The sequence below is a fragment of the Lepidochelys olivacea genome (assembly GCF_965140295.1).
Source record: "Lepidochelys olivacea isolate rLepOli2 genome assembly, chromosome: 1".
NCBI lineage: Eukaryota > Metazoa > Chordata > Testudines > Cheloniidae > Lepidochelys > Lepidochelys olivacea.
In genome coordinates, this window is record NC_140411.1 from 174,268,264 (window position 1) to 174,284,799 (window position 16,536).

At 44.3% G+C, this 16,536-nt stretch overlaps 1 protein-coding gene and 1 pseudogene across 4 annotated transcripts in view; both read right to left on the reverse strand.

The window, feature by feature from the left end:
* NCAM2 (neural cell adhesion molecule 2) overlaps positions 1-16,536 on the reverse strand; it is a 573,274-nt gene that overhangs the window by 111,788 nt on the left and 444,950 nt on the right. The window lies entirely within an intron of this gene.
* Positions 1,277-2,573, reverse strand: LOC311515156 (DENN domain-containing protein 11 pseudogene; annotated as a pseudogene). The gene has a single exon. The product of its transcript is annotated as a DENN domain-containing protein 11 pseudogene (transcript).

The following is a 16,536-nucleotide window of genomic DNA, read 5'->3' on the forward strand; positions in this document are numbered from 1 at the left end:
AGACTCCACAGTTTGCCCCAGACTTAAGGGAATGTCGCAGCTATCTACCTGTCTCCTATGTAAATTAAGCATGGTGGAATCAGAAACAATGGACACCCCATTTACATAGACATCATACAGGAGGTTGGGAAGCCCACAGGAATGGAAGAACAGCATGGGAGCATCCTTCCTCTTGAAATAAAATCACTGAACTTTGGAAGATATAAGAAAAGACAGAAGGCATCTTTGGTATCCATCAGACAGACGCAAGAGGCTAGAGATCTTGTAAGATGAAAAAGATGGCCCTTAAACTAACGGTGTGTGGGGGGGTGTTCAAGTATCTGGAGATGAATACGAGTAAGAATCCGACTTAGGTAAAGATTTTTCACCAAAGGTTGCAAGGGAAGCCAGCACCCTGAACTTTTGTGGAATGTCCTGACTGATCTAAGCTGGGAAGAAGAATGACTGGTGAGAGAAACTATCTTGAACAAAGCCTGTAGCTTGCTAGATTAAGTTTTAGACATTTAGAAGTGTATTTTGTGTTTTTACTTGCAACTCTTTCTTTCTTCATTCGTTATACTTGAACTTACATAATCCTGTGTATATTTTGTTAATAAATGTATTTCAGTTTTACCATAAACAAACTCAGTGCTGTGTTTAAAGGGAAGGGTGTACTTACCCCCCCAGTTTACAGGAACAACAAACCTTATTATCTCTCTGAGCTGTCCAGGAGAGGGCTGGGCAGTTAAGAGAACACAATTTGGGGAAAATTTAGGACTGGGAATTTGCTGGGATTATTTATTCATTGTAACCAAGGTGGTGGAAGCCAGAGTGTGACTGGTGTGTTGCTGACAGATTGCTGGGTTCAGTCTAATGGACCAGGGCTGCAGCTATACACAGTCACTTCAGGATGTGACCTGCACGCTGGTATGCTGCTTGTGAGGGAGCCAGGTGAGGAACTACAGCCACAAAGCACGGTGAGGGTTACAAGGCAGGCAGTGACCTAACCCCTCACTGGTCTGAATTGTCCCCCAAAGACCATGGCACCCATGACATCCTTAAATATCATGCCATTAAGGAAACTTCTCTCTTTCCAGCAGACCTACAATGGAGGGGCAGGAAGGTCCCAAAATACTAGTTATAGTGTCATAATTAAAGTGCACATTTAGTAGGAGTTCATCTTGTAACATGCGTAATAAATAAATGAGATCCTTCCAGTGACTGTGTGGTGAGTTCCAGTGATGCTCCTAAGCAATGTTCCATAGTCTTTAAAAAGCCATCACTGCTCCCTGTCTCTCTTGTCCTCAGTTTAAGTGCAGCAGGGGTTATCAATGACTAGCATGACATCAATGCCATACACTTCCAGCAGGTCCATTAGGAAGCTTCGGTCACCTTGTGGGTCCAGGCCCATGCCCCGGGCATGGTCAGCTGTCAAGGTCTTGTCCTGGCTGGCTGACACCTCCATCAGTGTCTGAAATATCCGATTGTTCTGCTCCATGAAAAACAAGATAAAGAGGTCCTCTTCACAGGAGCTGCAGTCCTCCTCCACCTCCTGAGAGTACATCAACATCTGCCTCTGGTCATTGAGCCACCGGTATTTTTCCTTGTCGGCACTGTTAATCTTCAGGAGCGGCTGCAGGTGCTCATTCTGCGTCTTCACATTCTGGTTATCCACATAGACATCGTAGAGATCTCGCTTCTCCTCAAAGATCTTTTCCGTCATGCAGGCCACATAAGACACTTCAGTCTCCAGCATTTCTATGTCTGCCACATTCACATAGAAAAAAGGCTTAGACTCTGGAACGGTGCCCCCAATGCCAGGCAGCGAGACATTGGCTAGGCAGCAACAGCAGTACACTCTATAGCAGACAACTCCTACTGGCAGTGGTGAAAATATCAAAATGCGCTTGCATAGCAGAGAGAACTTCCAGAGGATGAGGATCTGCTCTCCAAAGAACTTAATGAACTGAGACATACAGCCTGCGGGGTGTGTGATCTTCATCTCTGGATACATGTATCTGTGGATGGAGGGCAGCCAGTGAACGGGTGGCTGAGAGCTGGAGGTACCCTTGCCAGCAGGGAGAACCCCCTTCTTGTCATCATAGAACACCTCTAGGTGGGAGCAATGCCCTGGCATCTCCAGCTGGTGTCGGACCAAGGTGTACGAGCAGGGTGTACGAAGGGGAGAGAATCCCCAAAGACTTCATGCGGGCGCCAACCTCTAATTCGCTCTCCACGGGCATGTTTTCAAAGCAGGCCAGGCCGAAGCAAAGCCCTTTCCGGAAATAAATGAAATCCAACTGGACTTTGTGCAACCCACTTGCCATGGATTTGAACTCAACACCTTCTAAGTCAATGTCTTGGGGCAAACACCATTCCACCATGTTACCGGAGCAGGGATCGAAGGTGACCACGAACACCGCCACGATCTGGTCCGCCTCCGGCCCCCACGGCAGCTCCCCGGGGCCACCCCACGCCGCGCTGCCCCCTGGGGCCAGACTCCAGCCACCCCACTCTGGCTCGGGCTGCGGCAGGGAGACCGTGGGGCCCTCGGCCCAGAAGAGCAGCGGCGCCTCGTCTGCCGGGTCCACCATGGCCTCGGCCGGCCGACTGCGCCGCGGAGAGCCAAGCGGGCGGGCGGGCGGGCGGGGAGGGGCGGACAGCTGCAGAGCAGGGGGCGGGCTCAGCCCGCTCGGGCGCGGGGCTTCCGGGCTGTGTTTCTTGACTTTAGCAAAGCTTTTGACACGGTCTCCCACAGTATTCTTGTCAGCAAGTTAAAGAAGTATGGGCTGGATGAATGCACTATAAGGTGGGTAGAAAGTTGGCTAGATTGTCAGGCTCAACGGGTAGTGATTAATGGCTCCATGTCTAGTTGGCAGCCGGTGTCAAGTGGAGTGCCCCAGGGGTCGGTCCTGGGGCCGGTTTTGTTCAATATCTTCATAAATGATCTGGAGGATGGTGTGGATTGCACTCTCAGCAAATTTGTGGATGATACTAAACTGGGAGGAGTGGTAGATACGCTGGAGGGCAGGGATAGGATACAGAGGGACCTAGACAAATTGGAGGATTGGGCCAAAAGAAATCTGATGTGGTTCAATAAGGATAAGTGCAGGGTCCTGCACTTAGGACGGAAGAAACCAATGCACAGCTACAGACTAGGGACCAAATGGCTAGGCAGCAGTTCTGTGGAAAAGGACCTAAGGGTGACAGTGGACGAGAAGCTGGATATGAGTCAGCAGTGTGCCCTTGTTGCCAAGAAGGCCAATGGCATTTTGGGATGTCTAAGTAGGGGCATAGCGAGCAGATCGAGGGACGTGATCGTTCCCCTCTATTCGACATTGGTGAGGCCTCATCTGGAGTACTGTGTCCAGTTTTGGGCCCCACACTACAAGAAGGATGTGGATAAATTGGAGAGAGTCCAGCAAAGGGCAACAAAAATGATTAGGGGTCTGGAACACATGACTTATGAGGAGAGGCTGAGGGAACTGGGATTGTTTAGCCTGTAGAAGAGAAGAATGAGGGGGGATTTGATAGCTGCTTTCAACTACCTGAGAGGTGGTTCCAGAGAGGATGGTTCTAGACTATTCTCAGTGGTAGAAGAGGACAGGACAAGGAGTAATGGTCTCAAGTTGCAGTGGGGGAGGTTTAGGTTGGATATTAGGAAAAACTTTTTCACTAGAAGGGTGGTGAAACACTGGAATGCGTTACCTAGGGAGGTGGTAGAATCTCCTTCCTTAGAAGTTTTTAAGGTCAGGCTTGACAAAGCCCTGGCTGGGATGATTTAATTGGGGATTGGTCCTGCTTTGAGCAGGGGGGTTGGACTAGATGACCTCCTGAGGTCCCTTCCAACCCTGATATTCTATGATTCTATGATAATAGTAAGTTAAAATCAAAGTAACCGTTTTAGTATTAGGATAACAAACCAATTCTGCTTCTACTATATATCCTTAATCAAGTATGAACATTTTCCTCCCACAACGCAAGTTTATAGTTATAACTTGTGGAACTTTTTATGGTTTTCACTGAAATAACTCACATATGAGGCAGGTAATTTCACTGTTTAAGCATTCATCGATAGCTGGCAGGTGCTTTGGCAAGTAGACCAGAGTGGCCAAAATGATTAGTGGTAATATCACAGGCTCACTGCCTGTACATGCCATGGCTTTGTGATCCCAGGAATTAGTGCTACCATGAAGACTGATACTTTCTAAAATGCCCATTTAATTAATTTAAAGTAAAATATCTATCTGGGATTTTAAAAATAAAAGGTCTGATTTTCCATTACCATGCATCTTGTGCAGCCATTTACAAAATGCCACCATAGTGATTTGTTAGTATTTGACACACAGTTCTGCCTCATTTTGAATTGGCGTAAATGATGGCCCGTTGGGAGAGTCAAGTCATAAAAGCTAGACTCTAAACCCAGACGTGTATTTTGTGTAGCTTGGAGTATCATTAAAAACGTAAACTCAAAAAACACCACCATGATAACTTCTGATCCCTTTAAGTTCCCACAGTGTGTTCATAATATTCTGCAACTGGATACACAGTTCTCACTAAAGGAAAAAAAAAAAAAAAACTAAACTAATCTAAAACAGGGTTGTCTTGGGACAGACATCTGGCTATATCAGAGTAACCAAGCTTTCATAGATTTTGGATTGTTCTAAGTGGCTTGCACTGTACCAGGCATTTGTTTACAACTTTTGCTCATTGGAATGGGCTCCTGAGTTACACATCTCTTGCCATGAATGTCCTGGCCAGAGATCAGTTGCACAGCCTTTTTTTCAACATGGTTCAGAAATGAAGAAATGGGTAAGACAGAACATATAATCTAAGAAGCAATGGGCAATAACTATCAACAATCAGACATTGGATGACCTCACTATGAAAATGTCATGATAATACAAAGATTAGATTTCAGCACAAGAAAGGACACCTTATTATAATGTGTTTTTCATATAGAGATGTGGATAAGACCTCCATGAAAGATCACATAACATAAATCTATGAAGTCTCTTGAGGGTACATGTGTTTGAATTATGAGGCATCTGTCAAATAAGTCTAAGCATTTGTTTGGAGACAGCAAAGTGAAGCTGAGTAGTTTTATCCTGAATCTTGAACTGCACACAAAAATTACTACAATTTTACCACAGGTACACTTGGAATACCATATATTATGAAAAGTAAAACAGAATAACATCATAATAAATTGATAGACCACCTTTTATCCTGAAGGATCCCAAAGAGATTTACAAATTATATGCATTCTCTCTCTCTGATACAGCCACCTCCAGGGAGGAAAGGCAACACCCACATGTATAACTTCAGGGGTTCAGCCATCTCATCAGTCATACAAACACAACTCCCATTCACTTTAATAGGATTTGCAAGTAAGGGAGGATCACCCCAGGCATGGCACATAGAATAACAGTGGACAAATATTTGGGTAAAGGCAAACCCTTAGTCTATTAAAATGTGTATAGGAAAGTTTAATAAATGTGCCCAGACCAGACATGGCCTTTATTTTTAAAATCTCATGAGAAACTGTTCTCACAATAAAGAGGATGGAATTCAAGGTACCAATTTAGGAAGGATGCAAGAGGAATTGACCCTACTGGCATTTGAACTTGGGAATGTAGATATTTCAAGCCTGAGATGCATGGCCTCAAGAGCCTAAAGAAGGACTGATATTATTTTAAATGCATTCTCGAGATAGATAATAAAGTTAGCTTATACTTATACTTGTACTTATAACTTGAGAACTATTTGGGAGCAATCTGTAAAAAGCTACATATTTATAAGAGCAATATAACTTTTCCCTTACATATTGTTCCTAAAGAAAACATGGTTGAAACCTAATTATTAAGTGTTACATTCCTCTGTGTGTGTCTTTCTGTCTCTGTTTAAAATCACCCTATTGCACCGCTTGTAGCCCATATACTGATAAAAAATCCTTTTGTAATAATGAAACATGGAACTAAGCATTTTTATGAAAATAAACGTATTATTCCTCCTTCTATTTTACATTATAATGAAGCACTGGAAGAAAATCATAGAAATTAGGAGAACATACCCTTCTTACAGACAGTGCTGTTCAGTATTGACCCAAAGAATATATTAAAATGAATGAAATTTAGTTATGAATGATAATATGTTAATCTGCATTCCCCTTGGGAAAGTGTATATATAGCAATCTATCCTAGCAGAACATGAATAGTATGGTTTACATTTCATAACTAGGGCAGCACCAAGTTCATTGACGCTTGATCCTCCTCTGCCTTGTACATTGTGCAGTCATTTATACTTGTGCAAAATGTGTGGGAAGGGATTGTGAAACACTACCTATGAGGGCCTGGTTTACCTTTACTTTGCACCTAATGCTGTCATTTGCATCAGAGGTCAAAAGAGTGTAAACCTCTATCATTCTGCTTTCATAGCATTTAATACCAAGTTTTCACAGATCTAAACGCCTGCAGAATGTGAAAGGCAATAGAAAATCATGCCTTGACTTTTTGACTTTTACCTTCTTATAAATAGTAAGGAAAGTTTGCAGACACGTGATAAACATAGACAATGGCATGTAGCCAATCTGCAATTGCTAGCAGCAAATATCTCCAATAGCTGATAATGATACACTAGATGGGAAGGGCTTTGAGTTACTACAGAGAAGTCTTTCCCAGGTGTCTGGCCGGTAGATCTTGCCCACATGCTCAGGGTCCAACTGATTGCCATATTTGAGGTCAGGAAGGAACTTCCCCCAGTTCAGGCTGGCAGAGATCCTGGGTTTTTTTCACCTTCCTCTACAGCATGGAGCATGGGCCACTTGCAGGTTTAAACTAGTATAAAGGTGGATTCGCTAGAACTTGAAGTTTTTAAATCATGATTTATGGACTTCAGTAACTCAGCCAGAGGTTAGGCATCTATTACAAGCATGGGTGGGTCACGATGGTCCATTCTGATTTTATAGTCTATGAGTCTATTCTTCATTGAGGAGTAGGCAAGATAGCAGGGTGAAGGCTTAAAAGAAAACTGGTTATGAATTATCTAAACACACAAAATAAACAGCCTCAAGGTTTATTACAGTTGTAGACTTTTTTCTCATTCAAAAAGACAAAAATGGGGGAAAGCATTTTCATTGGGGTGGGGGGAAGAAGCAGCAGCAGCAGTTGTAGGCTGACAAATGCAAGAGAAACTGCAACCAATCTCAAAGATATTTTTTTGAAAACGTTTTAAACAATTGAAAATAGCAATTTAATATGGAAGTGCTATCTCAGTGTTAACTACAATGACATTGAAAATGGGATAAAAAGTAACAAAGGGGAGTTTAGAAAGACTTTTAGAAAACATGCTGAAGCAGTCTGAAAGTAAGAGAAAATTGAAGGAATGAGGTGAAGGCCCGTATCTTTATACTGGGTCCTGCAATGTTAGTGATCACCTGTCACAGAAGATCAAAAAGAATATTTTATGGTAGTTTTGGCTTGGTGAACTTCTCTGTCTCTGTAATGAAGAGATAGTCAATAGAGGGATTTTTGTTTTGTGACTACATTACATCATTAAGAACAGCCAAAACAAAACTGAAATGAAATACACTTGCAATATCTGCATTGTTTTACAATTAAAATAAATCAGGCACATTTTATTGCTTTGTCAGACAGTGTAGTATAGGATTACCAATCTGTGTATGCTGTGGGCTGTTAAAAATGAACATTTTTCTCCAGTGGTATCAGAGATATTGCAGTAGTTTCCTATATTTACAATAGTTTCAAGGACTGTACTGTAGCCGTAAAATATTTTACAAATCTTTACTAAAGTCCTCAGTGTACTAGCAGAAACAATGATTTACTATATCATCCTCTGTTAACTATGGATACATGATGAATTTTTTACTCTAATCAACTGCACACTCAACTCTCCCTCATATGGTCAGACATTCAATTTTTCATTCATTTACAAAGCACAGAGGCTCTCTGAAGTTCAAAAATGATTCTTCAGGTTTTGGAGAGGGGGGCTCTGAACTGTTACTACTAGCAGAAGTAGTCACAAATATTACCGACTTCTGAGTTATTAGAGGATAATCTGATTTTTTCCCCCACCTCTCAGTGTTGCAGTGTGGGGCAGAGTCGCACAGTGGAATGGAGTGTAAAGTAAGAGACTCTAGGGAAGTGGAGCTGGATAGTTGAAAGGAAATAGAGTGTGACACTAAGGGAAAGAGAGGGGAAATTGTGTAGAAAAGGGAATAAAAAAACGAATACAGCGGGGAAAAAGGGGACAGCAAGAAGAAAATGGGGACATTATGAGGTTTAGTGTCCCATATTACCATTCATTCTGAGGGGCTGTGTACCACATTGCACCAGTTGAGTGGTATGGCTATGCAGATCCAAGGAATTTCACAGTCTTGTTCACAGAGGGGCTGATCACAAACAGCAAGTACTTGTGCTCACTCTCAGTTTTCACAATGAATTAATGTACACTTCAAAGAGATATTGTACTAAAGCAATCCCAGCAATCAATAAGCCTTGTTCCCCTAACTCAAAACACATGAATCAACTATAAAGTATAATGCCCCCAAAAAATCTTTCAAAATCAAACAGTGGAAAACATGGCAAATAGACAACTCCAGGAAGTACTGATAACAGGATAGGTCAATGCAATTACTTTTTTATGTAATCAGTTCATCTCTGTACACTCCCAACATTAAAAACAAAGACTAAAATTCAAAGAAAGTCTTCTGGGGAGATGTCTTAACATATTGTGATACACAGTTAATGCTAAAGCATTCTCTTCTTTAGCCTATCTCTCAGCTTAAATTAAGCATCTTGCTAATGTCACACCCAGATGCCAACTGTATTGTCTTTGGTAACAGGGTCCAGATTACATTTCCCTATATCACAATTTTCCACATAGCAATGCAACTTAATTTTCATAGAATATCATAGAATATCAGGGTTGGAAGGGACCCCAGAAGGTCATCTAGTCCAACCCCCTGCTCAAAGAAGGACCAATTCCCAGTTAAATCATCCCAGCCAGGGCTTTGTCAAGCCTGACCTTAAAAACCTCTAAGGAAGGAGATTCTACCACCTCCCTAGGTAACGCATTCCAGTGTTTCACCACCCTCTTAGTGAAAAAGTTTTTCCTAATATCCAATCTAAACCTCCCCCACTGCAACTTGAGACCATTACTCCTCGTTCTGTCATCTGCTACCATTGAGAACAGTCTAGAGCCATCCTCTTTGGAACCCCCTTTCAGGTAGTTGAAAGCAGCTATCAAATCCCCCCTCATTCTTCTCTTCTGCAGACTAAACAATCCCAGTTCCCTCAGCCTCTCCTCATAACTCATGTGTTCCAGTCCCCTAATCATTTTTGTTGCCCTTCGCTGGACTCTCTCCAATTTATCCACATCCTTCTTGAAGTGTGGGGCCCAAAACTGGACACAGTACTCCAGATGAGGCCTCACCAATGTCGAATAGAGGGGAACGATCACGTCCCTCGATCTGCTCGCTATGCCCCTACTTAGACATCCCAAAATGCCATTGGCCTTCTTGGCAACAAGGGCACACTGCTGACTCATATCCAGCTTCTCGTCCACTGTCACCCCTAGGTCCTTTTCCGCAGAACTGCTGCCTAGCCATTCGGTCCCTAGTCTGTAGCTGTGCATTGGGTTCTTCCGTCCTAAGTGCAGGACCCTGCACTTATCCTTATTGAACCTCATCAGATTCCTTTTGGCCCAATCTTCCAATTGGTCTAGGTCCTTCTGTATCTTATCCCTCCCCTCCAGCGTATCTACCACTCCTCCCAGTTTAGTATCATCCGCAAATTTGCTGAGAGTGCAATCCACACCATCCTCCAGATCATTTATGAAGATATTGAATAAAACCGGCCCCAGGACCGACCCTTGGGGCACTCCATTTGATACCGGCTGCCAACTAGACATGGAGCCATTGATCACTACCCGTTGAGCCCGACAATCTAGCCAGCTTTCTACCCACCTTATAGTGCATTCATCCAGCCCATACTTCCTTAACTTGCTGACAAGAATACTATGGGAGACCGTGTCAAAAGCTTTGCTAAAGTCAAGAAACAATACATCCACTGCTTTCCCTTCATCCACAGAACCAGTAATCTCATCATAAAAGGCGATTAGATTAGTCAGGCATGACCTTCCCTTGATGAATCCATGCTGGCTGTTCCTGATCACTTTCCTCTCATGCAAGTGCTTCAGGATTGATTCTTTGAGGACCTGCTCCATGATTTTTCCAGGGACTGAGGTGAGGCTGACTGGCCTGTAGTTCCCAGGATCTTCCTTCTTCCCTTTTTTAAAGATTGGCACTACATTAGCCTTTTTCCAGTCATCCGGGACTTCCCCGGTTCGCCACGAGTTTTCAAAGATAATGGCCAGTGGCTCTGCAATCACAGCCGCCAATTCCTTCAGCACTCTCGGATGCAACTCGTCCGGCCCCATGGACTTGTGCACGTCCAGCTTTTCTAAATAGTCCCTAACCGCCTCTATCTCCACAGAGGGCTGGCCATCTCTTCCGCATTTTGTGATGCCCAGCGCAGCAGTCTGGGAGCTGACCTTGTTAGTGAAAACAGAGGCAAAAAAAGCATTGAGTACATTAGCTTTTTCCACATCCTCTGTCACTAGGTTGCCTCCCTCATTCAGTAAGGGGCCCACACATTCCTTGGCTTTCTTCTTGTTGCCAACATACCTGAAGAAACCCTTCTTGTTACTCTTGACATCTCTGGCTAGCTGCAGCTCCAGGTGCGATTTGGCCCTCCTGATAACATTCCTACATGCCCGAGCAATATTTGTATACTCTTCCCTGGTCATATGTCCAACCTTCCACTTCTTGTAAGCTTCTTTTTTATGTTTAAGATCCGCTAGGATTTCACCATTAAGCCAAGCTGGTCGCCTGCCATATTTACTATTCTTTCGACTCATCGGGATGGTTTGTCCCTGTAACCTCAACAGGGATTCCTTGAAATACAGCCAGCTCTCCTGGACTCCTTTCCCCTTCATGTTAGTCCCCCAGGGGATCCTGGCCATCCGTTCCCTGAGGGAGTCGAAGTCTGCTTTCCTGAAGTCCAGGGTCCGTATCCTGCTGCTTACCTTTCTTCCCTGCGTCAGGATCCTGAACTCAACCAACTCATGGTCACTGCCTCCCAGATACCCATCCACTTTTGCTTCCCCCACTAATTCTACCCGGTTTGTGAGCAGCAGGTCAAGAAAAGCGCCCCCCCAGTTGGCTCCTCTAGCACTTGCGCCAGGAAATTGTCCCCTACGCTTTCCAAAAACTTCCTGGATTTTTTTCATCACTGAGTGTTTAGTGTGTTGTAATTATCAGTGGAGGCTCCTAGTCTCAGTTCATTGCACCACCCTTATTTGAAAACAAAAGGAAAAATGGAATGGGGAGAGGAGGAAGACCACCCACACACATGCCATCTGGAGGAAATGGATTGTCTTAATACATCTTGTTTTCCCTAGACCTGCAAAACTTCTGAGTTCTGAGGCTAACTACTACTGCTATTATGTTGTGGTAAAATGCACTAAAACCAAGACACTATCCAACTTCCACAAAACACTGATGCAATATAGAGTGTTCAAATGAAAACAAATAAATAAATAAAAACAACACTACTACCAAACGCCTAAGGTTGACTCTCCCTCTTATTTTCTCTTCTCTACTAAAACTTAGGAATGAAGAACAGATGGAGAACAGGAAATAAAATAGAAGTATCACACTACATATGCGACAGCAGAAGCAACAGATTTCCCACTGACATTTCAGACTTTGGATTCCAAACTGAACTAATGAAGCTCACAGGTGTGGTTCTGATACAATATGCATCTAATTGTTCAGCTACTTTTTTAAACTTCTTAAGTCAGGAAACCAGGCTGCAAATCTGGCAAGATCACAGTCTCATCATGAAAGTTGCAATCAGGCCAGAAATGTAGTACTTCCAATCTTTTCTCTTGTGGTATTTCCACTGAAAATTATGAACAGCAAAATCTTGCAGAATTGGAAGGATGGGAATAACTAGAGCTCTGGGATATACTTTTTTCATTTTATTTTTTTTAAATTCATTTTATTTCATTATATCCATTAAAATATTTTATTTTTATTAGATTTACATTAATAAAATACCTGAAATCGCCATATATAAATCCCCACATCCAGCCCTGCTATCCACTTTCTGCCCCACATCCAGCCCTGTTCGCCTTCCCCGCACAGGGTTCCCTGAGAGGGAGCTGCCATGACAGCCTGGACCAGGCAGCAGTGCATGGATCATGCACCCTTGCTCCAGTGGTGGCACCAGCTCCTCCCATCCCCTCACCCTCAGTTCCCTACCGAGCCAGGCTTCTGGAGGGCCATTTTAGCATCACCAGCCCTTGAATACTACTGCCAGCGACAGGGACCAACAACTCCACAGCCAGCTCCATGTGGCTCTGCTCCCCGCCAACAAGGAGAACAGCCTGGCCTGAAATGGTGCCCCCATTGCTATCCTGTGTGCCAGGTCAGAATGTCATTCACTCGTATTTGACATCAAATTGGGGGGAGTGGTGTTGCAGCCTGGCACCCAGTGTTGGAACTCAGGGGTGCCATTCCAAGCCAGGCTCTTCTCTTTGTCAGCGGTGAGGCAGGGAGCAGAAGAGCATGGAGCCACTGCTGAGAGACTGGTTCCTGCTGCTGGCAGCATCATCCAAGGGCAGGTGGTGCTAGAAACTGTGGCAACTACAAAAGGTGAATTTTCACTTTATACACTGGTTTGTTTTATTTCATGCTATTTCATATCTGTGATAAAGACAGAGCTCTAGAATAACCAATCCTATCTGAATCTTTAAAAATGGTGGAGTTGGTTCAGGTTTTGAGTGAAGGCTTAGGTCAGCTCCTATTTAGAGATCTGTAGTTTAACGCTAGAGCTCACACTGACTTACTGCATCACCTTGTCAGGAATTAAGGTGGGAAAATAATTTTGGGGCAGCAGCGAGACCAACAGCAGCTGGGAGAAAAATAACTATTTTTAAAAGTAATCTTTAAATACCTAGTTAGACTCAATTGACTACACTGAAATACTCAGCAGTTAAAAAAAGTCCAGCACAGGTCTAGGCACCACTTAAGACCCATTCAGGTCTTAGATAGTTGTGAACATTTGCACAATACACCTGGTTTTAAGATCACCATTGAAAAATTAATTACATTTTCTGCAGTAGATGTGTCATAAAAATAAAGGGAAGGGTAAACCCCTTTGAAATCCCTCCTGGCCAGGGGAAAGCTCCTCTCACCTGTAAAGGGTTAAGAAGCTAAAGGTAACCTCGCTGGCACCTGACCAAAATGACCAATGAGGAGACAAGATACTTTCAAAAGCTGGGAGGAGGGAGAGAAACAAAGGGTCTGGGTCTGTCTGTAGTCGTCTTGGCCAGGGACAGAACAGGAATGGAGTCTTAGAACTTTTAGTAAGTAATCTAGCTAGGTATGTGTTAGATTATGATTTCTTCAAATGGCTGAGAAAAGAATTGTGCTGAATAGAATAACTATTTCTGTCTGTGTATCTTCTTTGTAACTTAAGGTTTTGCCTAGAGGGGTTCTCTATGTTTTTGAATCTAATTACCCTGTAAGATATCTACCATCCTGATTTTACAGGGGGGATTTCTTTATTTCCATTTACTTCTATTTTTTATTAAAAGTCTTCTTGTAAAACACTGAATGCTTTTTCATTGTTCGCAGATCCAAGGGTTTGGGTCTGTGGTCACCTATGCAAATTGGTGAGGCTTTTTATCCAACATTTCCCAGGAAAGGGGGGGTGCAAGTGTTGGGAGGATTGTTCATTGTTCTTAAGATCCAAGGGTCTGGGTCTGTAGTCACCTAGGCAAATTGGTGAGGCTTTTTACCAAACCTTGTCCAGGAAGTGGGGTCCAAGGTTTTGGGAAGTGTTTTGGGGGGAAGGACGCGTCCAAACAGCTCTTCCCTAGTAACCAGTATTAGTTTGGTGGTGGTAGCGGCCAGTCCAAGGATAACGGGGGTAATATTTTGTACCTTGGGGAAGTTTTGACCTAAGCTGGTAAAGATAAGCTTAGGAGGTTTTTCATGCAGGTCCCCACATCTGTACCCTAGAGTTCAGAGTGGGGGAGGAACCGTGACATGGTGGCACAGTGGTGGGATTAACCTGAAATCATTTTGAGATCCAGTTGAGATTTTTTGAACTAGAAATACAGATTTTAAAAAGGAATTTTTAGGAAGTCCAGAAAGCAGCTTTGAAACTGAAAGCAGCTTGGTTTCTCTCTGCTTTGTTGTCAAGCAGAGACAAAAGGGGATTATCTTGTGAATTGCAGGTTTTCTTTGCCTGGAGGCAGGGTACTTAACTCCTGCAGGGAAATTCACAGTCTTCCAACCCAGAGGTTTTTTTTTTCTTTTCTTCCTAAAAGTAAATAGGGGGTGTGTGCTCTACCCATTTGCCTGGAGACAAAAGTGGCAGGGTTTTTTTTAGGATTTTGATTTTTTTTTGTTTTACAAGGAGCACAGGTTTGAAAAGAAATTTTTTTTTCCTTTGGGCTGGGTAAGCAGGTTTCCAAGTAGTTGGAGGTTTTTTGCTTTAATTTGGGCCCAGAGCAGAGACAAGGGAATTGTCTTTTTCTGTAGGCTGACAATCACTATCAGAGAATAGGTATTCTATTCCAGCACAGCAAAATTTTACAGCCAAGTTTTGTTTGTTTATTTCTAAACCTCGGGTGTAAAGTTAGTTAAAAACAGAGAGGTTAGAATGGCCAAATCCTCGGCTCGACTACAGCTGGAATTAGCCAAATTTCAGGCTGAGGAAAAACAAAGGGAACATGAAAGACAGATAGAACTCATGCAGCTGGAGAAGGAGGTACAGGAGGCTGCCCACAAGAGGGAAATGGAGGCAAGGAAGCATGTGGAGGAGATGGAGAGGATAAAGGCCCAGCAGAATATACCAACAAACCCTAGCAATCCTTCTCCAGGTACCACTTCCCATCCCAGAAAGTTCCCCACCTACAAGGCAGGTGATGATACTGAGGCCTTCTTAGAAAACTTCGAAAGGGCCTGCCTTGGGTACAACATCTCTACTGACCAATACATGGTAGAGCTGAGGCCGCAGCTCAGTGGACCCTTAGCTGAGGTGGCAGCTGAAATGCCTAAAGAACATATGAACAAGTATGAACTGTTTAAATCCAAGGCGAGAGTCAGAATGGGGATAACACCCGAGCAGTCTCGTCGGAGGTTCCGAGCCCTAAGGTGGAAACCAGACATGTCATTTACCCGACATGCCTACCACATTGTGAAACATTGGGATGCCTGGATATCAGGAGCAAGTGTTGAATCTCCAGTAAATTTGCCCTTCCTAATGCAAATGGAACAATTCTTAGAGGGTGTTCCTGAGGAAATAGAAAGATACATCCTAGATGGGAAACCCAAAACTGTAATCGAGGCAGGAGAGATTGGAGCCAGATGGGTGGAGGTGGCAGAGAAGAAGAAAACTGGTCGCAGTTGGAGCGGAGACCAGAAGGGACCACCCCAGACCACACCCTATTACCGGGGGCCGCCCAAAGCCCCACCTACCTCCCAAAGAACCCTCCAGACCCCTTATCGTCCCACCACCCCGTTCTCCAGCAACCCACCTCGCCCCGGTGACCCGTCAGCTGGACGATGTTTTAAATGTAACGAGCTGGGGCATGTAAAGGCCAACTGCCCCAAGAACCCCAACAGATTACAGTTCATTGCACCGGAATCACACCAGAGGTCCACAGGCCCAGATACCTCCCAGATACCCTTGGAGCGGAGGGAAACTGTGAGTGTGGGCGGGAAGAAGGTCACCGCATGGAGGGACACCAGAGCACAAGTGTCAGCTATCCATGCTTCCTTAGTGGACCCCAATTTAATCAACCCAGAGATCCAAGTGACGATTCAACCCTTCAAGTCCAACTCTTTCAATTTGCCTACAGCCAAGTTGTCTGTCCAGTACAAGGGCTGGTCAGGAATGTGGACTTTTGCAGTCTATGATGATTATCCCATCCCCATGCTGTTGGGGGAAGACTTGGCCAATCACGTGAAGCAGGCCAAGAGGGTGGGAACGGTCACCCGCAGCCAGGCTAAACAAGCCGTGAGGCCTAGCTCTGTTCCGGAAACTTCTATCAGGGCCTGGTCAGAGGTGATGGACCCGGACCCCAGGCCAATGTCTGCAACAGCAGTAGTGGATCCAGTCCCAGAGACCCAGACGGAACCAGTCCCAGAACCGGAACCAGCCAAACAACCAACACCAGACCCCGTGCCAGCACTGAATCCAGTACTTGCAACCTCAACACCAGAGGGCCCCACAGAACCTGAACTGGCAGCAGCCGATAACCCTACACAAGAGGCTCAGCCGGAGCCTGAATCCCAACATAGTGCACCAGCGGAGAGCGGTTCACAGTCAACAGAAACAGCTCCATCCCCTATATCGCTTCCAGAGGGACCAAGCCTATGTCCCCAATCCAATGAGGAACTGGTGTCTCCAGCATCAAGGGAACAGTTCCAGACCGAACAGGAAGCAGATGAAAGCCTCC